This window comes from Cyprinodon tularosa, unplaced genomic scaffold, assembly GCF_016077235.1.
Source record: "Cyprinodon tularosa strain WSP-4 unplaced genomic scaffold, ASM1607723v1 ctg239, whole genome shotgun sequence".
NCBI classification, from domain to species: Eukaryota; Metazoa; Chordata; class Actinopteri; order Cyprinodontiformes; family Cyprinodontidae; genus Cyprinodon; species Cyprinodon tularosa.
The window spans coordinates 40,357-67,629 of NW_024038892.1; the positions used below are offsets into that span (position 1 = coordinate 40,357).

Genomic DNA, 27,273 nt, shown 5'->3' on the forward strand with positions numbered 1-27,273 from the left:
AAATACAATGTAGATGAGGAGAACCTGTGGACTGCTGGGAAGACTGAGTCCAGTGTAAGAACTGTCAGCTTTTTGATTTGGTTGTACTAATATAAACTAATGTATAAATACTTATTATATCTTTATGATATGGCTAAAGGAAATCAAGCAAAAAATTTGAAAGTATCCACCAAGAGACTTGCATAAAATTGAATTGAAATATTGCAGTAGTTAAGCCAATGTTTTTTTTTTTTTTAATTATGATTAATTAAGGGAAAAACTTTATAAATCGAAAGTTAAAAATTTCTAAAATTACATACTGCTAAGTGCTTGGCAAAACTGACTTCAATGTTCGGTTTCATATTTCAGATATAATAATTTTCTAAATTATGTATCACATTTCTGGTATTTCTGGGCGGAAACAGTTAACGCTGTAATGAGCCGGAGTGTGAGTGGGCTGGGTTTACCGGTGCTCTGTGCCAATGGCAGCACACACACACTCACACACGCCACCCGCTACAACACACCGCTGCACTCTGATGGAGCCGCCAGTCTGTGCGCGTGAGTCCGGCAGAGGTTTGTGAGGAAGCCACGCTGCGGCTCTGAACCGACACCTTTCTCCTTCCATCGGCGGGTGATGGCGAACCACACCGCGGCTTGAAGGTCTCGCGCGGTGAGCAGCACCGGAGGAAGGTTTGACTGCGGAGCCCGGAGGAATGCACCCGCTGCCGCACTGACACGGTCCGCTCAAGTCAACGGAGGTCAGTTCAGATGCTGATGCCTGAAGTTTACGCGCTACATTCCCAATGAGCTGCTCGGTGCCCACTGTGAATGAATGACGCCACCGCTTAACAGGTCCTTCCAGCAGAGAGGCTACCCTGCATTAAAGGGACCGGGACTACTAACACAGAGCTTTCCATAAAACAAACACCTTTTACTGAGCGCATTTGGAATCATTTCCCCCCATTCTTACTGTGGATGTGAGCGCAGCGCATCAGTCCTCTCTTGAAGGAACCAACAGATCCAGTTCACATTGAGAAGGTGAGTGCTCACCTCAGTTGATCTGCCTTTACAGGGATTTTATTTGCCCTCATTGAGTGCCACAAACAGCCCCTCTCCACACCGCAGAAGAGCTCATTTCCGACACTGCAGAGAAACAACCTGGAGGAGACATTTATCATCTCAGGCTGCAGGCTTTGATAAGGTGGCAGCCTGTTTTACATTGTGTCGGTGCCACAGCTCACACTTTGACGCACAAATAAACGTGCATTACAAATAGTCCTATTATGTATGAAAACATTAAAGCAGAGGTGTAAAGTACAGATTCTGTTTGTAAACTATAGGTTATCACTGTTACCTATGTTTTATTTTAAATATCTACAGTTTGGCTTTCTAATTTCTAACAATACTACAGTTTTACAGAAACATGATGTGACATCTCTGTTTTTTCCCCTTCCCAAATCACTACATTTATAAAAGCAATTCTTTTTATTTCAGTTGTATCTAAAACCTGATTCCTCTTATTCAGGTATAGATTGGTTGGCCATCTGAACCCAGCAGCAGTGGAACAGATCATGCCAAGATGCATAAAAGCTGGGACTGAAAATCAGAGTATCTTTCCCAACTCTTCCCCAAGCAATACAACAGTATTATTTTATTTCTATTTAACTAAACCGAGTACAGACACAAAAGTGGAAATCTCAAACTGATTATTTTGTTGAGGTCTCTTGATTTACTTTCAACTTTTTTTAATTTGCAGATAAGAATTCAGTTTTTTTGAACTCTTAATTTCTTTTGGCACGTGCTTTATCTATCAGTCCTAATAAAAAGGTCTATATATTCTGCCATCAGTTATCACAATTGTGGATTTAAATTACTCTGACCCATAGACTCTAGTTAAATAAAACATCCAAGAAATCCATTTGGCTGGGGATTTTAACTATATGAGGTAGTTGATTATGACCCGCTTCCCTGCAACAAGTGAGCCTTGTGTCTGCAAATTAAATGATTTTCTGACTTATAATATTTTCTTAAATTTGGCTTTGATGGATGACTAATCGTGTTCACATTATCAGAAGAGCGTTGTTGTTACACTTTTGGCTTTGTCTCATCTGGAGCTTCACATTGACTCCAGACCTCATCTGTCTCGTACAGCCGATGCACCTACAAATCTTAATTCTTTGTCAGACTGCCAGTGCCCTGGCGAGCGCCCACGACAGTGACTCCAAAGAAAATAAATGTTGTCTTGAGTAGAAAATTGCTTCACATTTGCATGAAAATGACTTACATCTGCCGTGGCTGATGGGTAGCATATTAATCCCTTTGCCCTTGCAATCAAAACCAGTTCTTTCTTGGCAAAATCACATTTTTGTTGCCTCTGAAGCATGACCCCTGCACACAATTATTTTAATATCCATCTCAAAGGGAAACGGTCATGTGCCCCCCCACCCCACACTGAAAAGCAACTGCCAGGCTAGGGGGGGGGGGTATCGCACGGCTGTCTTTAGAAGAGTAAACTAGCACACAGAATAGGTTTGATTATGACATGCTGATTATGCTCCCCTAATTAACTCCAATCTAATAATGGTGAAGAAGCAGCCTCGGTGTGCTCTTTCTCTTTCAAACCAGCTCAGCTTTGCAACAAGTCGTATAGTAGTACGAAAAAGAGTAATTTCTTTTGTCTTGGGCTTGCATTTAGTTGTTCTCTTATAAACTCTCACTAGGCTTCAATAAATCAGACGTACCTATTATTTTAGGCTTTGGTGCTTTTGTTGACAGGTTTAACGAATTGACGTAAAAGAGAGCAGACAGTTTGTTATCCTTTCTAAATAATTCTCTTTTCTTAAGCGGTGCCTTTGAAGTCTTTTTATCCGAGATTGCAGTTTCGTGAACCTCAACATCACAGGTTAGTAAAATCAATGAAGTTTACCTCACGGAGAAATTATTTGGACTGGTCTTTTTTTCCAAGTTGACCTAGCTTCAAGAAGCTGTGACATCTTTAAAATTACTGGTTAAGCCTTTGTCCCTAGAAGTAGTTTAGTGAAGTCTGAGAGTCACCTGAGTTCCCGATGGAAAATATGCTGCCTTGCTTGCTTTAAGTGCAGAGTGATGAATTTATTTTGAGATAGATCTAAGTCAAGACAGGATGGAGCTGGTTTTAACCCCGAAATGTCTTTTTAATTGCTGTTACTTCATTTAGAAAAATGACCTTTACTGCTGTAAGAGCAAGTGCTCCCCTAATGGACTGCAGACTTTCTGAAGAGTGTCATAATCCTTTGCTACCATCAGCATTCATCAGCATCTGGGACAAACTCTGCTGGCTCAATAGCGTCCTCTGTTGATAAAGAGCAATGAGCTATAATCATTTGTAACCCTCAATTTAACTTTGCATTGAGTAGCCTTTACTTTGAGGTGTTGCTTATTATCTGTCTGCTCTGCCACCACTGGCATCGGCAGAATACAGTGCTGGCTCTTCCATGGATTCCCCCCCTCAAGGCAGTGAGACTCGCCACACTTCAGCTTGAGAGATTTTGACAAGTTGCTACGCATGCGAACAGAATCCTTGACCTATTTCTTAATGAGTGAATGCTGCAAATGTGTTCAGTGGTTTGGTATTCAGAACACAGACCCGATACCCCCCCATCATCATTGTCAGCGACCCCCACCGTCCCAACTGTCTTTTTGCTTCCACATGCACGCAAACATGCACATAATGGAGCTGTTGTGGGTTCAGCGACTCGTCCACTCATAGATATATGTCCTCCTTTCCCTATCTGCTGGAGACTGCAAATAGTGAAGTGTTTGTTTTAATGCTATTGGCCTCATCTCTTGGTTCTCTGCGGGCTGTTTATCTGAACCTCTCAACTGTCCAGCTGTCACAACTGAGATCTCAATCTACTTGACCCACACACACTCTGCTCATTTAACCCTGTTTTGGACATCTTGTTGTTTGTTGGTGAGTTTGAGCACATGCAAATCCACATAAACTCAGATCGGGTCTGTAGGGGACAGTGATTAAATGGAGGGAAGACAGAAAAATGCTGCTCTCGAAAATGTTCGGTCAGTGAATTTTCATAAAAAGGCAGGTCACAAATATTTCCGATGCACTTTTCAGAGGTCAGGTCTTCTGTTTTATCTGGAGGGCAATTGGGAGGATGTCTCTAAAACCTATCCTGTATCTAGATTTATGTCTTAATTTTGACATTGACCCTGTAGAGTTTGGTAAATACGATTAAAGACGTGCTTACACTGTTGTATCATTAAACAGCCCTATTGAGAGAGAAAAAATATATAATTGATGGGGTCAAATCAGTGTGTTTCTTGAAAATTGTGAGAAAGAAGAAATTTTGGTGCTGCAGGAGTCTGCTGGTTTCTTACAATTTGAAGGTTTGGTTGCAGTCAGCAATAGGGTTGAGTATTGGCATGTGTGTTCTGATACAATACATGGCACGATACTTGGGTCACAATATGATATTATCACCGTATCGAAATATCATTTTATTTGCAATATTTTCCACAGCTATCAAATTAAATCTATAGATAACAAAGCAAGTGCTGTATATGTTCATCAGAAGATATATATTTTGGTATCCATGATGTTTGCTGTATATATAATCCAACTTTAGGCACTGGCTACCATTGAATCCTCATAGTATTATAGTATTTACTATTGACAATATAATTATATTGACACAGATATCTTCACAAACATTTAAAATATTTTTAAACAGCAAAAAACATTCCTATTTCTACACCTTTTTTCTTGATAAAATGGTGTAACACGTTGTAAAGATGAATTTGTAAATATTTTGGAAGATTAATTTAGCTGATTTGCATCTTTAACTTCTTGATCAGAGTCTAGATGAGCAGATATTTGTTTATTCAGTGAATACCTCCCATTTAACCTCTCAATGGTAATGGTAACATACCACTACCTTGGTAACGTATAGTAACATACCACACCATTTGACATACTCTGCAAATAGTATTCAAATATCATGCATAAATTCAGAAATATCATGTAGTTTTTGGTACTAAGGCCAATGTGAGACTTAAATAACTTTATTTGATTGTCTAAAATGTATAGCATTTCTACAATTGTGACAAAAACATATCTGGTTAGTTATCTGGTAATGCTTCCCACAACAGAATCTTATCAGCATATATCCAAATTGTGCCAAAGGGTCTCTGATTTGGTTGTTAATCCTCTAGTTAAGATGTACCCTTTGTATTTTCAATCCATATACACCAAAGATCTGTGCTTCATTTTTACTCTTTGATAATTTTCACACACAGATGTTTGAAAAACACCACGGGGCCACATTCAATGTTGTTGTCATGCTGCCGAAGCCATTTTCATCATCTTGAGTAGCTGTGTGTGCAGGCTTCAGTGACTTATCCAATCGTTGAAACTGTTTTAAATTGATGACTACAGGCCACTACATTGTTAAGTAGGAGCTTGCTCAGTATGAGCAGCACATGGCACAGAGTGCAGGAATCAATGCCACTCTGCATTTCTTTTTTTTTTTCATGATACGCACAAAAATCCTGGAGTCCATGTTAGGGAAAAATAAACATGATAAAAAGTGAGCTAAATGTGTACTAACTGTCTTTCAATTTACCAACCAGGAAAGCAAAAGGTGAGGGGAGGGTGTTGCAAAGCGATTGTCTTCACACTTGGTTAGTTTTGTATTGAACAAAGAAAATGTACAAGACAATTTTTTTAATTCCTTAACATATGGGGGCTGCAGTCGATTTTGGTTGTGGCTAATCCTACAGAACTCTATGGTGGGTGAGAGACCGAATGGCTTTGGTCCTCACCTGTATTTAATTTCTCACTACCTCTTTCAATGGAGCCAGCATAGTTCCTACAACTGACTTAGCCATTTTATGAGTTTAAAAAATCTGTTAGAGTATTTTCCCTTTATTTAACAACCCCAGAAAATACTATGAAGAAGATTGAACTAGACACTGAAAATTGCTAGAACATTTGGAGCAGCTTACTAGATATATTAGAAGCTTGCAGAGAAGGTAAAATCTACTCATGTTCATTTTGCAAAGCACCTTAGTGTTCGTAGTCCACTGTTGCTTGCAATCTACTCTAACACAAAGGCGCTTGTATGATGTAACTTGTTAAACATAGCCACCCTAGATGAAAAAAAGCAGCAGGTATGGCTTTGTGTGCCTAAAATAGGCCATCATCATCTATGTTTATCTGTAACTGGTTCTAACCGCACCACCTCATAAAGTTGTCCAGTAGATTCCTGTGCACCATCCCTATCGGAGTACCTTTGGAGGTGAACTCACCTTGAAAAGTATTTTAAGTCTGCAGTATGGGTGGTGAAGAGGAAGGGAAATGACACAGTTTCATTGGAGGGTATTGCATATGAAGCTATCAGACACACAGTTCCGTAACTTCACAAAAATGGTCTGCCCATCAGGGGACAATCCAGTTGATGAGGGATGCATACAATAGCAGCAATTCAAATGGCCCTTCCCAGTCAATGGCCAGCTGAATGGCAGCCTACTCCCCTGTGACTCCCAGCAAAATCCCCTCAAACTTCTAGCCATTGGCCTTCTCATGGGCGTGCATATTTTTTTACTCTAACTCCACTCACTGAATGACAGGGTCTAACCAGGAGATGACGTTTTCCTTAGATCTTAATTTCCACAAATTGTGACAGAATATTTTAGTGCAAAGATTGTTTAAAAATAAATTGTAGGGGGCCAGACAAGGACAAGCCAAGGGCCCATCAAGGAAAGTGGGGACATTGGCTACTACTGTATATGTTCATTATTTGAGAAAATGACGCAGATAATGGTATTGAATCCAGAGAAATAGGCCCTTTGCAACATACACACTTATTGTGCCAACTACGGATGGTTGGCTACCCCCAGCTGAGCCTTAAGGTGCACCAGACGCAGCTTCTCAAAGACATGCACATTGTGGTAGCTCAGAGCTACAGGTCTTTAGTCACTCACTGCTTTCAGATGCATTGTCTTTGGCACTGAAGCTAGGCATGATGTTATACCATAACTCTGGTATATGTAACGCTTCAGGCTTATAATAAATAGGTATGAAAGGACTCAATTCAGATTATTTATACAGGCCCTTAAGAACTCTGTAGCCGTTACTGTCCGGGGCTTGGGTTTTCCCAGGGTGTATTTTTTTATCTCTGTCCTCATCCGGTCAACAAAAATCTTGAAGGTACAATAGGATGATAAATGTGTCAATACTACCAATAGTCTAATGCAGAGTAGGAGGAATAGTTTAATCATCCTTGTCAGGCTGGGAGAAGAAAGCATCCTGTGTGTCATCAAGGACTGACAGGCAATAGCCAGCTTTAAGCTTCAGCAGAGGACAGTTAACAGTCCTCCCTCTGCTTGGTACTGCTTTGGTTGGTCCAGATCCTCCTATATCTGTTGATGGCAGCAAGTTAGCACTGAACCCAAGAGTGCACTCTGCTGTCCCAAAGGCCTGCCAGCTTGCTAAAACAAAGCCTTTTGTATGGCTACTGAATCCAACAGATGGAAAAATGAACAGTAACTGAATGTGGAGGGAAATGGGGAATAAAGGAATTTAACGGAGCATGTTTACTGATAGGCATTTAGGCTACTCCTTGGGGAAGCCTAACACCCTCACAATGCAAGACTGGCACAACCTAAATGTTTCCTCGTTGATATGCAGCAAAAAAGCGGCTTTAGGGCCCCTGTGTGGAAAGAAGGAGGCAGTCTACTCAGGAGGGCTCTCCAGGGCCTGGCAAGCATTTTATTAAGATGTTAATAGCATTGCCTTCGTGACACATTTCCATGGGACACAATCCCTCTCCTATGCCATTCTTTAGTACCTTAGTTTGCTTGCCACAATCATCAGTCTCTCTCCTTCACACAACAGCCTGTTTAGGCATTCAGCCCAATCTCCACATTTCACTGCCCAGGCACTTATCTGATGTCTGCTGTCACAAGCCATCCTATATTTACCATGTGTAACAAAATTACTCAATGCCAGTGATAAGGGCAGGAATCCTGGCATGGGGACCCATAGAATAACAAGTCTGGTTGTTTGTTTGTCACTGATCTTCATGCTGACTGCAACTCGGGTTCTCGCTCCTGCAAACCATGAGGGCTTGTGTGAGTTTTTTTTATCTATGTATTTTTTTTCTCCAGACACTGTCAGGTGGCAGCTTGTTTCCTGATCTCATCCTACATTCCCTTTTAAAGTGTTCCCTCAGTCCTCAAACTGCTACAAGATCTGCCCAACACAGCATAAGCAGGTAATAAGAAACTAAAAGTAGGAAAAGGAGAGGAGAAAAATCTTTAAATTTTACAAAAGAGCACTGTGCTTTCTTTTAATTTAAGAGATTTAATCTATTGTCTCGTGCATTTTTGCCTTTCACACCCATTTTAATATAAGTCAGTTATAAGTCAGTTCTTTTGGCACCATAAATAATCAATTTGCTGGTGTCATGGGAGGATGTGCATTTTTGTTTGGTGGAAATTCAACAATAAGTGAGCAACAAAAGGGAGCGGGAGAGAGGCAGAGTGGGAGGGGGCTTTTGTTGAGCGCCAAGGGGCATCTGTCAGGAGCAGATGACAGTGTGCATGTGTGGAATTTCGTGCTTGGCTGCGTGTGTTTGTGTCCATTTTCATTTGTACTTACTTGAACGGTGTGTCACGTGTTGTTTTTTTCTGTGACTGTGTACTGTCCATGTGCGTTGGGTACACAAGACGGAGGTTGGCACAGCGGGCAACTCTATGTTGCGTTGCCCATACTGCCCCCTGGTGTGGGGATGCCCCTGCTCGCCACTGTCACCATGGTTACCCCCGAAAAGGGGGGGAAGACATTGCTTGTCTAGTCAACTCATGTACCATAAAGGAGCCTAGCCAACAACAGCTTTTTTGCTCTGCTGTGTAAACCACAGCTCACTTGGAGTAAAACCCCTTTTCAACTCAAAGAAGCCTACAATGGCAATTACCACTCAGCTATTTGAAGAATTTTGTAATTTTCTTTAGAGAACTGCCTACAGTAGTATGGTTTTTGTGTTTATTTCTCTTTACCTTAAAATTGCAAAATCTTACAGGTCAGTTTATTTTCATGGATTTAGAGTACAGCACTTTTAATGAGCAGTCACACCTTTTAAGCTTATTCACATTTTGTCACTTTTGTTATCACAAACATCAGTGCATTTCAACAAAAAGCAAATGGTGATAATATCTTAGATGGTGATGATAACATAGAAATTAAGCATAGCTTTATTGAGTTTTTTTTTTTTCTTGTAAGGCTGCAAAGTTATAGTGAGGTCAGAAGCACTTTAACAACGATAACAATCTTGAGATAAAATTCTGCCTGGTTTGTAAATCTAGCTGAAGAAATGTCTGGCAATTATTTATTTGCAAAACAGCTTATGACTTAAGGTGTGTTAGTACTTAGCCCAAATTTTGCACAAAGAGTGAATGGTTTATGTGTTATTCCTATTTAGAGGGGCAGAGCGAGGCAAACGTCATGCTTTTTTGCATCTTTGCAAAATTAGCAGAAGTTGAAAAATCTGAACTTTTGCCTATATTTGTGTGATGAAACCCCTTCTGGGAATAGATGTGGCTGTGATTTAGGGTGAAGATGGACAATGCAGACAAGCTTTTTTTTCCAATCATACCGGAAAGTGGAGGATACAGTTCGGTTCTTGTTCTGATTCCTGCTGCTGCTCTTGGAGCTCTAGAATGTTCTTCTAGCCCTAACCCAACTGAAAGAAATTCTGCAGGATCTGTTGGACCCAGGGATGCTGGCAACTTGTTCAGGTGTCAAAACTAAATAAAGCACCACAACTGACTCCTTAAAATCCAGTTCTGCCATGTTGAGGTGAAAAAACCAGCAGATTTGATGACCTAAGGGAGCCTTTCAACAGCTGTGTGAAGTGCTCACCCTGTGATTTTCCAGTGAATTATCAGATCAACAAAAACACACAGAAATGGAGATTTATTTATTTTTTTGCAGGTTTTGTGATAAACACATTGCAGGATATTTTTAAAGGACATGAATATGCCTTGATCTGAACTATACTGTCTTTCATGATAGGGGGGCTCAGAATGAAGTGCAATGCTAGGTAACTGCCACACCACTTTACTAGCAGGCCACAAAAGATTAAATTTGTTCTTATCAGACCATTTTTCCTTCTCATGGCTAACTAAAAGTGGGACATCCTTGATCTCAATCTGTCATAAAAGCCAGATTTGTGGACAGCACAATTGATAGTTTGCTGTCAGCAGATCCTACAACCTGAGTTATGTTTCCGTGCTTCTCCACAGTAATCATGGGGCTCTTCTCTGCTCTTCCACCTAATCTTCTCCTTGCCTTCTTTTTTGGTTTAGCTGGACAGTTAGGGGCTAAAGGTTGAAAATATTGTCAGATATGTATGCTTTTGTTTTTGTTGCTTTAGGCCCTGTTCAGTTTAACTTTTTTTTCCCAGTTTGCCCCTATGCAGTGTGTGACCCATACCTTTTTCTTTGCTTCATTGCTACTGTGTTTTAGTCAGCCATCACCTTATCGGTTGGAAAATCTTCTCTCGTTGTGAAGCAGGAGCTTTAACTCACCCCTAGCTTTAAACTATAGGAGATTGGAGGAAAGGAAAAGAGGAAACAAGGCCCTCTAAATTCATCAGTTTGAAGTAAGACAGAGAACTCTATCTGGAATAGCTTTCTCCCTCCTTTCTTTGCTACAGTATCTTGTTCGGTCTCTCTTGTGCACACACATCCTCTTGATTAACTTTTTCCACTGTTGTAACGCAAAGTAAAGAGGGCTTAATTGATTATGAAAGACCATGAAACGTCTAAAGCTTTATAACATGGAATGGGGCTCATTGCAGAATCTTGTTTCCCCAAAGTGTCAACAACGGCTAAAAGTCAAACATTTACACTAAATAAGTCAGATTCTTTTTTCAAAACTACAACCATGATTTTAAAAACATGTCTGTATTTTCTTAGTTGGAATTACATCAGGCTATTAAAGCTCTTTGGGTAAGGCTTCACAATTTATTGTTATTGCAGTATTACTTTTTGTGATATGCATATTGCAAAATAATGCCCGGAGAACAATAAATGTTAGCAGTGTTACACATTCAGGCTCTGTATGCCTGTAATATATTTGATGACACTTGCCTCCTGCAGCAAGAACAGGTTTTATAACAGAAAGATGGTCAAATCATCAAGTAAATCACCCCTGTTTAACAGAACAGACGTGATACTTTGTGTGTATTTATTTCAAGTAAGATTGTTAACAGTTTTTGGTAATATTAATGTATTTTTAATTACTGTACAATGCAAAGTCCTACTTCAGGAATTTTGTCTGCTGGGCCATTAAAAAAATAAAAGGTTTTGTCTGAAGCCACTGATGCCAGGCTATACAAGTCCAGACTCTTTTCTTTGGCACAAGGTAAATTATTGTGTCTAGCCCCGTGGAAGTGAATATCGCCTTGGGATAACTAATGTTTATGCATGAATACATGACTCTGATGCCCACACAGAAGCCAGTGAGAAACCAGGGATGAAAGGTATTTAAGAGGAAATTATGCTTGTCAGTAAGTCTGCAGTAGTGAGGATGTACAGTTGTTGATTTGACCCCAGCTTTGATAAGGTTGAGGGGATTCTGGCATATCAAGTAAGGTTGCATTCTGTTTCTAAAGCTGCTATTCTGGAAGCTTTCTGAAAGTTTTGTGTGAAGTGTGGTCCAGAAAATGGTCATTGCTAGCTGTGCATAGAGAGTGTTAGAAACCTGACAGCTAACTTACAAAGTATGATCTAAAGGAGTTACTCTGTAGTTGTCTTGCGGTGTCGATACTTTAAAAATGGTCTTTAATTGGTTATAGCTCAGAGCACTTATTTAGACCAACAACAATAACAAGCCCCTCAAAATGGTTTGGAACCACTTTCAATATTTAATACATCACACTATTATTTAAACCTTTAATTATTTAATTTAATTCACTAAGTTAAATTTATATAGATTGATTATAAAAAGACTGTTTTTAATGATGATTTTCAGTTTTCAGCAGTTGGGAACTTAAATGGGAACTTATTTGTCAGCAACACTATTGGTTTGGTACTTAAAGGTATAGTGGAGGATGTTCTTTTTTCCGAGTGGATCATCAAAATAAGTGGTCCTCCTAATTGTCAATCATTCTGATGGCATGTTTACGTAATGCCATCCTACGTGCTCGTCCCCATTTTCACTTACCGGTGGTGAGTCTGATATAGTGGAAAAATTGCAAATTTTCTTTTGGAAATTAAGCTTGTTGAGTGATGCAAAGTTCAACAGAGCAGAGCGGAAATGGGCTCGTGCATGCTGTCGCATGCATGTGCATTTTTTTTTTTAAACTGCAGATTGCAGGTCTTTTAAAACATTTTGAAAATCCTCCACTATACTTTTATTACGTATATAAAAAGGTTTGTTTCAAAGTTATTAGGAATTTGTTCAAGAAAATAGAATCTCGTATCTGCACTGAATATCTCTTTAAAGTGCATTTTAAGCTTTGTAAAACCGTCCATCCATCTATCATCTACCACTTGTAGTGTTTCTCTGGGTTCTGAGGGGTTGAAGCCTATCTTTTGCAGTCTATGGGTGAAAAGCAGGAGGTCATCTTGGACAGGTCGCCAATCAGCAAAATGTTGAAACAGCAAAATTTTAATCAACTGACTAAGTATAGCAAAAAGTTTTACGAACGTGTAAGGTAGATTTGGCTTTATCCAACAAGAATAAATGTGTTAAATAACAGATACAAACTCATTTGTTAAAGGAGTTCTGAGGTAGTGAATATTTATACCACATAACTGATCAGCTGTTTCCACAGCCAGCATCCTGAATGCCAGCATTTGAATCACACTTCTCTATTAGCATCCCTGAATGTCATGCACCACCTCCATTACTAGCTGACACAATATAGTAAGTACAACAAGTCAGAATGCAACACATTAATTAAAACTTCGCTCCATTACTGATCTATGATCTGCGCTAGCTTGCTACCTGTACTTCCTGTTTATTACAGCCAAGTGTAACCAAGATGTGTGATGACATTCCATTCCAGTGAATGGAAACACATCTAATCTGCATCTTTTTTGACATTATAAAAATTATATTAAAATTGGATGGAAATACTGCTACAACGACTCATAACAATAGACACACATAATGGCAATTAAATGACATGAGTTAATCTATTAAAATAGTTTTTGGCTTGCAAGAGGACATCAGAGTACCTGGTGAGAAACCAGAGATCATACAAACTCGCCTCAAGATCCTTATCCAGCGATTGATGCGAAGCAACATTCTATTCATGATAATGCAAAAGTTACAATTGAACATTGTTCTCTGGCATCAGAACTATCAGATAATTAGACAAATATGATAACCACAACATATGAAGTAGTTAAAATTGCTTTAATTCTTTTGCAAAGATTTCAAGTTCTTCAATATAACAGATTAGACATTGAAAAACAAGTCCTTTAACATTTGTGTTTGTGTTTAGTCTTATATCTTGATGGGTTGTTACATCTGTAGACTTTACTGATCAGAATAAATTTTTTATACTTTTCGTTGGCTCTATCATAGTTAAAGCTGTTTGTTGTTTCACCACTTTTATTTCCTCCTGGCCTAGGCTATCAAAGCGAAAAACTGTATGTAGTCATTGGAACAGTGGGAGCTCGCCCACACCGACAAATTATTCTTCCCCTGTCATCACCAATAAAACTGGGAAATGTGACAGCAGTGTCTTTTAGAAATGTACAAATGAAATAATTAGTAGAGGATAAATGATGTGATGCAGTATCATGCAGGGCAAAGCAAAATCTAAATTCCCGACATCACCTACAGAGTCAGTCAAGAGCATCATCATTGCTGGAGCTTTAAAAGGGGGGGAATTAATCTGAGGATCAGAAACAATTATTGAGATTTTGACAGCTGAGACTTTTTCCGGCAGAGGGCTTAAAACTCCAGTGATGCGAGTGGAGATGTTGATTAAATATGCCTGCCTTAAGAAATGCATTAGGTAAAACAGGAAGGGAAGTGAAAGGAAAAATCATAAAAGCAAAGCACGAAAGTTTGAGTACCAAAGAACTGGATGAGCATCTTTTCCTTATCTGCAACATTTTGGGATTAACTTACACGTTAACTATTATTGAGGCTGATGGTGCACAAGAAACGTGTTTGAGATATTGCCAATTTTGCAAAAACTTGTTAATACCTGTCTGTTAACTCATTTTCCATTGCAGAAGGCGTCTCTGTGCTCGTAGGGTTCATGTTTACAGTTTGGTAATTTGTACCAACCTCGTGGCTTGCCAGAAGTCCACCCCCTCAGTTCTTAGAAAACATGCTCCACCTGACAGAGGTGAATAGGTTTGCGTGTTATTACAACCCAAACATGTTTTTTGGGGTGTTATTTTCACAAACATTACATTCAGATCAAACCATTTTCTTTTGCGTCTTATTTAGTCCTGTAATTGGGGCCTTTTTTTAACCAAATTCACAAACAGGATGTTTTTTTTCTGTCTAAATAACAGATACAGCATCAACCTTTTTTGCAGCTTCATTTTTGTCTGTTTTTGGGGGTTGGAAGAGAAACGGTGAACTGGGTAGGGGGCATGCCAGAGGGGATTGACAAATGGCTCAGATGTTGCTTGATTATGGCATATGTTTTAATATACCTGTGTTTTGAGAAGCGGCAGCCTTCTTTCCAGTTTACCATCTTCCTAAAAAAATCTAAAGAAAATTGGAAAAGCAGCTAAAGTAGCTATATGCTGCCACTTTCTCGTGTATGTCTTGTTGCGACGCACCCAATGCTTCTTACCACAATCTAAATTTTCCATGGATTCCTTTTGTGCAGACTTGACGTACCCGATAAAGGACATCTTTGCTTTGTTTATTCTGCCAAGGCTACAGCGTTTGTGGGTTGTGTTGTACAAAGCATTAGCTGCTACAACGGCTTAAAGTCTGAAAAGCTTGAATGCAGCGTGTGTGTGCGTGTTTGCCTGGGTCCCTGAGGCACTGAACATGTGCAGTAGCTCTATGTCAAGGTAAACAACCCCACCTGTCTTTGAATGCTCCTGCTTGACGCAACAAATGAGGAAAAGGGAAAGCAAATAACATTGCAGACAAAAGTTTGAATAAAGTGGTTTCTTTGAAATTGTACCAAAAGAAGAGGTGTATAAAAATATGGTGTGATTTATGAGTTGCTTCTGGTAATAAAGGACGTTTTCTCTTAAGGTTTATGGATAAAAGTAAGCAAATTACAACCTGTGAATGTTTTCATGGTTTAGATGTATGATTTAATCCATTTGAAATCCAACGTAACAGAAAGCTGTCTTTCATGAGAGACACAAGAGACAAAAAAACTGTCACTGATAATTTATGTCAGTTAGATGCTGTAGGTAGATAAAACAAGAGCATGATGATGTGTGCATTTGATTGCAAAGAGACTGCCACAGGAAATTCCTGTTGTGAAGAACTGATTAATGGGAAGTCAAAACTGTGACTTTTCTTGTCCAAGCACAGTATGACCTGTGAAGCATAATTCAGGTGCAAGTTGCATGTGATCTAAACCAGCGACCTTAAACTATGCAGTTATTCTGAGCCTCAGGTATATCAGTGAGGGTTTGAAGCTGGAGTGTGGGCATGAACCTGACTCCATATACCACATTTCTTTTAAAGTTATGATGAAATATTACCTTTAACACTACAGAATATTAAATTGCCACGAAATATTAGATGTTTTCTTTCAATGCAGAAGAAAGGCGCACATCACTGCAACCCTGTAAGCTAAATTAGAAAACAGTTGCTGTCACTGTGCAGATTAGCTCCTAAAAGAGCCATTTTGTCTCAGTTTTGAGCAGAAATGATTGTTTTCAGCCTCACACTGAATGATTACTGATTGGACAAATCAGTGACAACAACGACACTGTCAAGCTGGATGCTTCCTGGTGGGTGATAACCACTCAATTTCACTTATTTTCTGCAGACAAAACTCCAACACATTAGAAAACTGAAAAACAAAAAACAAAAACATTTTCCAAAGTCTTCTTGGGCTGCACAGAAAAGAAATAAAATAAATATGAAGATAATGGCACTGGGACAACAAATTATTAAATGCTTAAACACTTTAGCAACAGTTCGATTAAGATTTGTTTTTGATTGTTTTCTTCAAGAGAAGCAGCTGATTAATGGGACTCTTTTCTAGTATAAAGCTTTAGTGTAATATAATGTCAGTGAATGTAATACTTGATTTATCAAACTGCAAATAGTTTTCTTTAAATGCTTAAAAAAAGCAACATTCCCAGCCTCTTGCTGTAAAATGGGGGAAGAAAAACGAAAAGAAAAAGCGAGCTCTGGGATTTTTTTTTAACTTATTATAATGAGTCATACAGGAAGAGGAGAGGAAGCTGGAAGGGAGGGTCGGAACAGGAAGGCAAATCTGTTTTCATGGAAGTTAAAGGTTCTATGTGGCACAGAGAGGAATAACTAAGTGACATTGTTTGGACCAGATTGAGTAAAGAAAACCAAAGGCTGGGAAATGGCTCACTCACTCCCTCGCCACCCTTTGATAATCTCACAGGACATACAGTACATAACGTTGGTTTGAAGTGTTCCCAAGAAGAATGGAATGAAAGTGGTCTCACTCACTCCTGGTCCGTCTTACCCGTTCAGAAACAACTGTAAACCAACCATAAAGTGTCCTAATTAGCCCTCTTCAGCATGTTGGTGTGCCCCAGCTGCTCCTATTTATGTTGCTGATGAAATGCTGAATGGGGCTTTTCCCCCTCTTGGTTACATTTTCTCAAGGGTAACAAATATGTCGATTTAATCTTTTTTTTCTGTCTTCCTGTTATTGCAGTTTTTTGCTGGAGTGTGATTATATGTTTTCACCATTGCTGATGCAGTTTGTAGCGAATAGGAGTAGCAACAGCAGCAGGGTTGTTTAGTTTGGCTGAGAGATTGCCTGCCAAGTACCCTGTTTCATGTTTTTGCTCCCACTCCCCCTTATTGAGAAACGAAAGCACTTTTTGATAGAAAGAAATCCTCAAACTGCCAGCCACTGGGGTTTTTTTGAAGCCTCTGACGTCATAGCCATACCCTCTGCCAAAACATGCTGAACATTGATTAGCAGTAACATCTCAGTTACATCCCTCAGAATGATGCATAGGGACTGGCCTGCTTGTAGGAACCTCCTTTTGCTGCTTCGCTTAAGCCCAGGGATCTCTGTTAAAGCGGTCGAGCCACAGTGTGGCTTGCTCAGCTCCATCATCTGTGTGTGTGGTCTAAGAAAAAGTTAATATAAGGAAGAAACTGCCACAGAGGAATTCCTTGGTTTGGCATAGCTCGTACTGACCAAGCATGGGAATGTTCTTGAATTACATTTTTTTTTTCCATTAAATACTGCTTTCTGTTCATATATTTTAATGCTTCCCCCCTCTTCCTTCACTTTAAAGGGCATACAGGATGTCATCATTTTACAACTTTTCAATTTCAGTTGGAATCGTATTAATTCTGAACTCCAAATGTTAAAAATAATTTAAAGCATCAAAGGAAGAGATAGGAAAAAGCTGCAGAGGAATAATTGGTGAAACTTTGTTTAGAATACCAAACTTAACTTAAGAGGTTAAGGTCAAAATAAGTAATTTTAAAGCAAATATAAGTTCTTAAGGTGCATTCAGACCAAACGCAGTGTTCTCAGCAAGGGCGGTGGATTTACATAGTATCCCTATGCAAACCTCGCTGTAAAGGGCAGGGAAGCAGTCAGTGGTGAATTCAGCTCGGTCACGCCGTTCACCTCTCTGCTCTCACCTCGTGCTTCTCAGTAGAACTGAGGTGTTGGCATACAGCGGCAGAACATGGAGAGAGGAGCATAGTGACAACCAATCAGGTACTGCGAGATGAAGTGCATCCGAGATTAAGCTTCTTTCAGTTAAAATGGAACATACAGGAAACAATGTTAACAAAGGATGAAATAAGGAATGCTGTGAAGAAGCTTTAAGATGGCTGTTTAAAAAGAAAAAACTCCTCAGCACCGGTGCTTTCTGCGCGCGGGTAGATATGCAGGAAGTACCACCGTATCCGTCCGTCATCCAGAAACGGCTCCAGATGAACTACTGTAAAGTACACTTTTTTCTTTGTGCATAGAGAAAAATCTCACAGCTGTCTGTAACTTTACGTGTCACCTATGCTTTTATTGTGAAGTGCTGACAGCTATACCTTCACAGGAAATGCTATGGGGGATCTGGGAGGCTGAAGAACTACTGAACGTTGTGAAATAATCATTCCAACTAGTAAATAAGGTAAACATGCCCACTAAATACCAGCACAGGAATGACATGTTATGTGGTGCAATAACTTTATATACTGGAACAACAGCGCCAAGGTCTGCCGGGATGGCGGCATCATCGGCCGAAATTAAACATGATTTAATCTTAAAATATCAAAACAGCACAAAAAACAGTTTTACCTGCTCAAATCAAGTAGCACTGAAAAAGTAGATACTTTTTATTTGACTAGTAGCTTAGTGGGGAGATAGATGACCTAAAAATAATCTTTAGTGTCTGAAACAAAACTAGCATGCATGATCTTTTATTTATTTTAATTATTTTTTTTTTTTTTTACAAATGACCATTTTAAATGCACAGACCTGCACTAAAGAAGCACTACTCATTCAGTCTATTTATCATGATGCTGGGGTTTCATCTTCACTCAGCTGAAACTCCTCCTATTTGATGATGCGGTCCAGGGTGTAAACACTGTGCTTCTGAAATGCAGAGCAGTGAACTCCCTGCGGGGTTTGCAGAATTCACCGTGGACACCGCAGTCTGAACGCACCTTTAGAAGGACGATTCAGTGTATATGTTAGTTTATATAGTGAGGTGAATAAAGACTATTACTGGTAAACATTACAAACATGCCTCCAAAAAGCTTTCTGTCATGAACAAAATCTTCCTTTAATATATTATAATGGTAAATAACCAGTTTCACCAAAGGATAAAAGTTAGAACACTAAAATGATGTATGCAGGTAGATGTTGCAATTTATTGCTCCAGTTCCAAATTATTTCTTCAAATATCTATGTGAACAGAATATTTTATGGACAAGTCATGCAATGATTGTTTAAGTGTCACTTTTCTCTCCTATTATGGCCTTTTACCTTTTTTTTAAATTAAATTATATGAATGTAAATCCATCTACAATGAGTTTTATCACAATCTGTAGTTTGATGCTAAAAGATCTCTTAAAGCTAACCCTTTTCATGTGATGTTTCTGTTTTTTGTGTAGCCTCTCACTTTCCCTTTGTATTTAAAATTTCTGTTCCCTTTTTGCTGGGTTCTCTGTTATTGTCCTCCTGGTTTCTATTTCCCTATGTTACGTAATTTTGTCCAGTAAGATATCCATTTACCAGAATGTGTCTCTTGATGTTCAGTTGCCGTTTTGGTTGTTTATTTAAATAAAAAGGGAGAAAAATACTGGCATCTGCAGAACAACCATTCTTTCCCTAATTTTTGTTAGAAGTCAAGAAAAAAATATGTTACCATAGTGAGTCAGTGGTAAAGGAATTGCCTGATAAGTATTTTGCAAATAAACATCATCCGCTGTCAACTCAGTGGTCTGGCTGTTGACTCTCCTGAAGCCAGTGTGGCCCCCTTTGGTTTAAAAGAAACTTTCCATGCTCCCCAGTAATTATTTAGATTTTAACTGTTTATTTTAATGTTTAACAGAACATTCCCCAAAATACATTAAAAAAACTCTAAAACCACAGCCTTAAATCATCTGTTGTATGTGCGGTTTAAATGTGCACATTCCTTGTTCCTTAGCTTTGGGTTCTTACATTTGTTTCATGGTTTTTGGAACAAATATCCCTAACAAAGGCTTTTTTCGACGAATAAAGAGAGATCTGTCCTCTCTACCTTTATTTTCCAAACAAAGCTCAAACAACAGTTTTTGACATTGTTTATCTCTGTAGCATAAGCACTGACTTCATACTCTTTCTTTATCCACAAAAAGCAGCCACACAGATTCAACAGATTCAGATCCCTTGACCTTTTTTCTTTTTGTCAAAAAATATTTTATGATTATTTTGAGGGATTTTCAAACTGCTTTCATAGATGATATGCAGTCATCATTATGTTGTAATGCCCTCTTTGTTATTTATTCATGTGTAGTGCTTTAGATTTTCTAGCTCTCTCTTGTTCTGTTACATGTGGGCCCAGCTGACCCCACACGCTTAGCGAAAACTCTAATGCTAATTTTATCATCTCACTAACACAGATTAGACTTTGATCAAACATTTTTCTCTGAAAACCAGTGTTGCGTGAAGCTTAGGGAGAGGCTGTGCTTCTGAAAGTGATTTGGTGGCTAAAACCAAGCAGGTTCCTGCACTGGAGTGCAATTTCACTTAAGCACTTTATGCTGGTAGATCTCTTGCCTATCATTTTACATACCGTCAAATCAGTGCAGGAATTACAGCCCATTTCATGCCAGGCCTGGATTTAGATAATTCCCATCCCAAGGAAATTCACACTCCTCTCTTTCTGAAGACCTACTTATGCACATCCAAGTATGTGTGATTACATCAATTCCTTACTTTCCGGACACCTCCAGTCCTTTTTGCTTAGCGGCTACATCAAGATGTACAGTAGTATAGGAGGGCAACTGACAAAGTCCTACGAGGCTCAGCAGTCACATATAAAATATGTTCTCCACCATGTGTCTGGAGAGTATGAATGGCCTGCCTGTCCTGGTGGTAAATCTATCACAGAGCAGGGGGGATGGAATCAGAAATCCCTGGCCTGTGAAAATGAGTGTGAACCACTTATTCCCAGGGTCACTGATGTAGCAGACTGGCTGGAGTAGCTCTTCATGCAGCTCTTACTCACTCACACAACCTGTGAAGTATACGCATTGCCCATATGTTCTTTGTCACAATCTTGTAAGATGTCCTCCTCAATCTTTTTTCCGGCTGCAGGAGTTTTCCTGATTCACCAAAAATGTGGCAGATCATCAGCTCTGAGTCAGTGACAGAAGGAAAGGAGGCTGCAGAAGGAAGAGACTTTACATGCCGGGTTAGGAACAGATAGTTGGGTACAAGGGTTTTCAGTGTTTCCTGACTGCTCAGGTCTTGGACGGCCATTTATTTTTCCTTCCCCTCCGTGTGGCTTGGAACTTAATGAGTAGTCAACCTCCTCTCTCCTCCTGAACCTTGGCTGCTCTCACTTCTTTATCACAGTTGTGCTCAAATGAATGGATGCACCCATCTCTAGTGTGCCGTGCAGTACAGTACAATATATGACCTTCACAGCAAATTATAAATTGCTGGTACTCTGCTTAAATGCTACATTTATCAAAGCCTTTTAGGTCATCATGATGTTCCTTCCTTCCTCCATTGTCCCTTGTTCTTACCCATCCTAACGTAAGACGGTGAGAACAGTTATACCTTCCGCATGCCTGGTGTGATTTAGGAAAAAAGCTTCAGCTCATATGTGAATCTGAAAATATCACCCTGAGTTAAAAATTAGAGTAGGGGGGTGCAACAGTGGTTCTCGGATAGAGTGCACAACATTTTTGAAGGTCTCAGTCCTCTGTTATTTTTATTTTGTTGCACTTTTTGTCCATCACTTTTACCACCACTTTATTGCTCAAATAATACCATTACCACCTACTTTAAAGCAGATGTGTGGGAAACCGGCAACCATTCTTCTGAACTATCAGCCTGGAGCATTTTTTCACAGAAAAACCCATCCAGAGTTATAAAAAAAAGAACTTAACACATCAGTTATCACCTTATAGCAGAATAACGCTAAGAAACTCTAGAACTAAATGTAGAATCTGCAAGGAACAAGTTAAAAAATATATTCTCTGTAACAGAATTTTAATAAGCCATTGGTCCAGTAGTGTGCAGAAACAGGAGGGTGAGTGACGGATAAAATCCTATGAAACATAATGTTTTTACTTTTACTGTGAGACATTCTCTGGGATCATTTTAGAAGGCTTAAAACTTTGAAACAATATGATGGATAAAACCCTTTTCAAACCTGTTTGCTTGACATGGTGACATGCCCAGGCATGTGAAGATAACCTTTCTTCATCTCCATCCTAATTTTTACTAAATTAACCTGTAGAAAAAACCTGCTTTATCATCATCATATCCGTAGGGTATATGTCACTTTTCTAATTAATAAAAGCCAAATATCCTGTCCAAGGAAATAATAGTCCCTTCTAAAAATATTTGTGTGCATTGTTAGAAAACAGCTTGCTGTGGCGATCTGCCTGCTCTAAGCACAGGGGCTCACAGGAAACCAGCCAATGCTTTAGTTTCCACCGTGTCCCAGCCAGCACTGCATCCTGTACTGGGGTTCACACGGAACAGCCTGGAGGGCATGCATGTGCGCCTCAGTTCGGATCCAGCAAGGCCCTCTGTCCCTCAGCCCTCTTTGAGCGTTGTGCCATCCTATTCACTTGCGTCCTGGCATAGCCCTGCAGCAGCTGCTGCTGCACTCCAGAGGACCATCAGGTGCATTTTTATGCATGAACCAAGTGACGAGACGAGTCGAATTCTGCTGCTGTGCTTTTTCTATTATTTATACCCTTTGTAAGTCCAAGTTAAATTTGCATGCAAATGTATGGGAGGCTTATTCCTCAGTTCTAAATCAACAGCTTTTCAAATAGTTGAAAAAATAATTTCACAGAAATCTTTCTGAAACACCTCGACAGTTTTCCTGCTCGCATGTTCTTTTTCACCCCGTAGATCATGAATTGGTGAACGCAACATTACATGGGTCTAATTTCAATGGCCAGTGAGTCATAAAATCCTTTCATTCAGAGAATTGAAAGTATTTTCAGTCTTATGTTATTTCCTTTGACTGTAGTTTGGTTATTGCAAGTGTGGAAGTGGCAGGTTTCACACCCTCCCCATCCTTATGTGTATGCACCGCAAGTGCCACCGTTCTGCTTCGTGGTCTGCTGCGCGGCTTTGCCGTAACCAGCACATTCCACTTGCTAGGCATGCATCGCTCTGTGTGAGTAAGCACCCAATTTCCTCACCACATGCTGTTATTGCCTCTCATCCAAGGGGAGATTGGACTAAGTAACTAGCTGCAGACTTGATTTTGTGGTGCTTTATCACATCTGATGAAATTAGAGGGGCTTCTATTAGGCAGGAGGAAGAGAGAGCAGCAGGCTGGTGGAGGGCTACAGGAGAAAGTCTGAGCCCTTTGCTGCTGTGTGATAATGCATCCGTTATATTTGCCTCAGTGGAGACATCCTGAAAAAATAGGCTTTAATGGTCCTCGGATGCTAGTGTGTGTTTTAGAGTCAAGCAGCATTATGTTCAGGGTTACAAGGAGGGAAGATTTCCTCCTCCTCTTTAAGGAACAGTGCACAATATGAATTTTGTTTTTTCTTGCTTTCTAATTCAAAACTAGAAGTATTGCATAAAAATCCATGTATGCAATGTGCTTGGTTGGAATGGTTAGAAGCAGCATTAAGATATGAACCAATCAGCCTAATATTGCCTGAAATTAATTTCTATTTCTCTTGTTTTCTGAATTTTTGACCTATATGGGTATGTATACAATATGATAATGTATTTTATTATTACTATTATTGTTCAACATAAACCACTGCAGGATGTGTAACAGAGGTAGTAAGCTTGAACAACACAAAAATGTTTTTGTTTTCTTTTAGATTATCTCCATTTAGACATATATAGATACAGCTTCATATTCTTTCATTGTGTTTCTAATAAAATTTAAAGGAGAGTTGGCAATACTTTATTGTTTTAGAAAAGAAAAACAATGGCAATGTGAAGAACTAAAGGTATCCTTTTAGATGGAATATAGTCTGTTGCCATACATCATTTCTCTACGTTGTTCTCCAGTCTCTAGTCTGCAAACTGGGCAGGAACGTTTACTTATTGCTCCTTTGGAAAATTACATTAAACTATATATTGTTAGACGATGTTAACAAAAATAAAAAAAAATGTCTGACTTGAAAATAGCCCTGCACCCTTCCTGCTACTATATATGCATGTTATTTACAATGAGCTGCTTGCACAGATTCAAAACCCTTATATATCTACTTTTATATCAAGTCAGAATCTAAAGTTTTATTTGGACTGGCCTTTTATAATGTGGTGACACAGAAAGTGCTTAAACTGACACATTGAATGATTAGGAGAAAAAAAATCCAAAAGCAAGCTAGTTTTAAACTCCATAGGTTTAACATTGGCACAGTAAACAAGAGACATGCTCCATTTTGCTGGATCTTTGTGTTTTCACTGATTTTAACTTAGATTCTGTCTAGCCTTAATCAGATGTGCATGTTCGTCCATCTAGACTTCTAATCAGATATGGGGAGAAAACAGAGTTACAGTTTAAGGAGACAACACCATGTTTGTACTTTTACTGAAGACAAGTAGGTCATGGAGGGTTTGCAGGTTAATTCCCTGCCAATGCTTCAAACTCAGTTCATCAAAGCCATGAGTTTTAGATGAGGTATTCAAGTGTATAAGGTAAGCAGCAACAGTGATCATGAACAGAACGTGGTTCTTGCACTAAAACTCTCAAATAAAGAGCAAGAATGAGCCTAGTGACAGCTAGACTTTCCAGCATTAAACATGTTCTAACTAAAGGAAAATTATTTCACTGCCACTGTAAGTATAGCAACATTTAACATTTCTTTTAACTGAGATTCTTAAAGAAAAAGACAATCCTTCCTGTGAGGAAATAACTGAGAACTGTGTTTACTGTTATGGAACAAATGACACCTTCTTTATACTCTCTTAGGCTTTAGCTGCAAATGTTTACTTTTTGTATATTTGTATAGAATATATCAAGATTCTAAGCAGGGATGTGATTTAATAAATTAAACTTATATTAATTGCATTAACAGTTAATTTATTTTAGCCCTACACTACAGGGCTACAGTGTTTCTATTACATCAAAGGCTCATTTACTATTGCAGCAGATGACTGCCCCAGTTTAGGAATTGTTTTATATTATTTTTATTTTTTTTATGGTGGGGATGACTTAAAGAGTTTGTGTCCTGCTGGGTTTCCAGTGCCTGGCTCTCAGTCAATCGAGAATAGCCTCATCCCTTCAACCAGCGTGTGATTACAGAGCTGGAGGCTATATCATACAGTCCTTAGATGAACGGTAGCCGGGAAAATTGAAGGGATTTCTTTGACTGACAGGATTTCCCATGAGGTTTTCATCTCTCCAGAAACTCTTATATAACCATTTTGGATTTTGTCTGGCGTCTGCTAAGTGAAATGACAGGTCTCAGTGTTTAATGAGTGGCTAAGACATACACTTAGGTCAGGAGAAACGTCCTACCAAGATTTTCATTCACCTTTTTTTTGTATCGACACCACTCTGTAACCCTTTTTCCTCTTTCTCTCTAACTGACCCTGCTCTCACCACTAGTCAGGAGGTGCGAATTTGCACCCGATAACAACCCATGTACCAGACTGTATGTTCAAGTTGTGTTTGCCACTGTGGCTCTGTCGACTCGTTACCAAGCTGCTGTATTGTCAGCATCACTCTTCTTCATTCCTCTCTTCCTTCCTTGCCTCCTCTTTTCCCTCCCTGCCATTTTTTTGTTTATATGTTCCGTTTTTCCTTTTGTTTCTTATAAACAGGCTGGCACAGAGTTTTTATTTTTCCTTTATCTGATTTGGATTTCCATCATGATTTCCTCATCCCTAAATCCTTTGCTTTGAACACAATTCCGTGCTTAGACCTTATGATCTTGATATGGCAAATCATTATAAGTTGCTGGGGCACAAGCGAATGCATCGAAATGTGTGGTCACTGAAAATGAAAAAAAGTCCTTTTTAATTTGATCTTCATTAGAATGCATTTCAATTCAAAACAGAACATTTAAGTGGAATGTAATGGACAATCCAGATTATTTTAAAGGGGACACACTTGGTAGCTGCTTTATTTCGATTGGGTAGGTGTCAACAAACAGAAGAGTCAAATTCTGTCTTTTGTTGCTTTAGATTTGTGTTCCTGCCTGCATCCTAGGACAACTACTTTCCCTCTCATGAACTTTGCTTATAAGAAAGCAATCAGGACATCTAAGACCGTTTGCATTGTGATCTCTATGTTTTAGAGCGTATGTCTCTGGAATACAGGTGCTTTCAAATATTTCACAATACCATCTATACATTATTTTAAATACTCAAATCAAAAAGTGAAAATAATAGATAAAAAAATATCCATTACATGTAAGAGAAGAAATTTCAAGCATTTATCTCTGTTTATATAATAATATTCCACTCTTTCTGAAAATTAGAGGATTATATAAGACTAATGGGTGTTTTTAAAAAAAAGATATGTTATGGTTTTACACAATGATTAAAAAACTGCTGATGTGATGTTATTATTAATACACCCACACAGAGGGGACACTACAGAAGGTCATGCAGCAGAAGGTGGCTGTTAAGATCGCAGTGACCAGGGAAACTAATAGAAAGTTAAATGGAAGGAAAAATTGTCCACAAGCAACAGAGATGACCACATTCTTAAAGCATATCCTGTTCATGAGTTTGGTGGGAGATTTACAAGGTGTTAAAGTGCTGCAGTAGTCTGTGCTTCAAGGACATGGGTACATGGGCTACAAATAAGATTACCAACCGTCCCCTGAAAAAAAAAAAATAAAGATAAAAAAACAAAACATATGTCTAACTAAATTCAGATTACAGTCAAATGTTGCATAATAATTTTACAGATAAGAAAAGGTGGAAAAACATCATGTTGGTGGTTAATAGAAAGGCCTTGTTGAGAGGTCTCTCTTTTTTATTTTTCAAGGAATTGGCAGCCCTATCACTATCACTTTCTTTGGGTTAAGCTCGTCCTTCTTCAGAACCTGAGAAATGAAATCCATCTTACCTTGTATAAAGAAAATGGGGACTGCTCTGTTGCTCGGTATTCCAAAATCTTATTGTGGTCTTTCTGGGTCAAGTCTGGGACTTACCTTAAAAAACTCTATATTGGGTCTGTTTTCATTTAACAGCAGGACTCTACCAAACATTCAGATAACTGATTTATTGGCCATGATTTCATTGTGCTTCACTGGCCAGTAAACTAAACAAATGTATAGAAACACCAGAATGTGTTAATGAGGAAGAGCTGAGATCAGACCCAACTATGCAGTGGAGCTGAAGACAGATATGAAGTGTCCCTTACACCTCAGCAATACCTCTGCCTGAAAAACACATTTATGCAGCAAATCATGCAAAGGGATTCCTAAAGAAATACAGACTGCAATGTATC

The 27,273-nt window shown here is 39.0% G+C and overlaps 1 protein-coding gene across 2 annotated transcripts in view; it reads left to right on the plus strand.

The window, feature by feature from the left end:
- Positions 1-466: 466 nt before the first annotated feature.
- The window catches only part of LOC119784976 (plexin-A2-like), a 261,005-nt gene continuing 234,198 nt past the window's right edge, over positions 467-27,273 (plus strand). Inside the window, exon 1 of one of the 2 annotated variants that reach the window (XM_038287311.1) lies at positions 467-1,020. The gene's annotated coding sequence lies outside the window, so the exon portion shown is untranslated. The remainder of the gene's footprint in view (positions 1,021-27,273) is intronic. The other variant, XM_038287312.1, reaches the window with a different exon arrangement.